This window comes from Octopus sinensis, unplaced genomic scaffold (genome assembly GCF_006345805.1).
Source record: "Octopus sinensis unplaced genomic scaffold, ASM634580v1 Contig13934, whole genome shotgun sequence".
Taxonomy (NCBI): domain Eukaryota; kingdom Metazoa; phylum Mollusca; class Cephalopoda; order Octopoda; family Octopodidae; genus Octopus; species Octopus sinensis.
Genome location: NW_021833063.1, coordinates 40,242 through 41,708, shown reverse-complemented (window position 1 = coordinate 41,708; position 1,467 = coordinate 40,242). Strand labels below are relative to the sequence as shown.

At 47.3% G+C, this 1,467-nt stretch overlaps 1 non-coding gene across 1 annotated transcript; it reads left to right on the top strand.

Moving 5' to 3' along the window:
- The first annotated feature begins 1,179 nt into the window (after positions 1 to 1,179).
- Positions 1,180 to 1,284, top strand: LOC115229944. The gene has a single exon (XR_003883379.1). It is a non-coding gene; the product is annotated as a U6 spliceosomal RNA (small nuclear RNA).
- The last annotated feature ends 183 nt before the right edge of the window (positions 1,285 to 1,467 follow it).

Sequence of the window (1,467 nt, the reverse complement as noted above, 5' to 3'; positions counted from 1 at the left end):
TTTACTGTCCACAAGGGGCTAAACACAGAGGGGACAAACAAGGACAGACATAGGTATTAAGTCGATTACATCGACGCCAGTGCGTAACTGGTACTTAATTTATCGACCCCGAAAGGATGAAAGGCAAAGTCGACCTTGGCGGAATTTGAACTCAGAACGTAGCGACAGACGAAATACTGCTAAGCATTTCGCCCGGCGTGCTAACGTTTCTGCCAGCTCGCCGCCAATACCATCTGACTGTCCTGCTTTGCCTCGCTTCAGAGCTGACCAGAACGAGGCACTTGCTCTTCTATTTTCTGTTGAGCGGACGTATTCCACTGGTCAGATGGTCCATTTACTGTGAACATCCACTGCGTGAAGGACAAGGCAGGCCGTAGCAAACGACACGCAGACATGCACCGAGGTTACGACACCTCCAGCAATTTCTTGACAATGAGAATTTGTCGTCGCCGTTTACCAGACGCGCTTTTCTGCAGCTCCTTTCTTTGGCAGAGCTGCAGTCCTAGATCAAGCGTAGACGGAGATCGTGTGCATAGTATCTAGAGTGCCGTCGGGTGCTCATAGCCCTCTCTGCCAGGCGTGCAATGCGGTTCCGAGCTATTCCATCATGGCGTTCTATAAAGGAATGGGGTGGGTAAGAGCGACGGCGTCCTCAGAAACTCTGGGCGTTGACTCTGTCGTTAAGATCACCCCGTCGCTTTCCTTTGACCGGGAACCGCAGGTAGTTTTCTCTGTCTAGTGACTATGGCGAAAGGGGTTGTGTGAAGAACATAATTGAAAGGAATAAAGGTATTTTCACTTTCGGTTGAGCCCTTATCGACTTTTTAAAATTCCATTTGAAAAGGAAAGTGATTGTTGAGATGGAACGCTGCCCTCCAACAAATTTGTTAAAAGGTGGGTGAATGTTACAAGTAAGGCCCGAGTGAGCGTAAGTACTCCAAGATAGCGGTTCTAGGCTGAAGCACATAGGGAAGAGAGTAGCACTTACCATGATACTCCTGCTGAGTAGGATGGCTTGGAAACAGTACGGTTTCTCGGTTTACCCTGGGTGGCGTTTATTCGTCCTATTGGGAATGTTTTTTTTTTGTTTGTTTTTTGTTAGAATTTTCGAGTTACTTGTAATCATTATTATGATTGTAAAGGCGGTGATCTGGCAGACACGTTAGAACGCCGGGCGAAATGATTAACGGCGGTACATATTCTAAAATTGGAACGATACGGAGAAGATTAGTATGGCCCCTGCGCAAGGATGACACGCAAATTCGTGAAGCGTTCCATCAAAAAAAAAAAGCCGGCGAGCTGGCAGAAACGTTAGCACGGCGGGTGAAATGCTTAGCCGTATTTCGTCTGCCGTTACGTTCTGAGTTCAAATTCCGCCGAGGTAGACTTTACCTTTCATACTTTCAGGGTCGATAAATTAAGTACCAGTTACGCACTGGGGCCGATGTAATCGACATAATCCGTTTG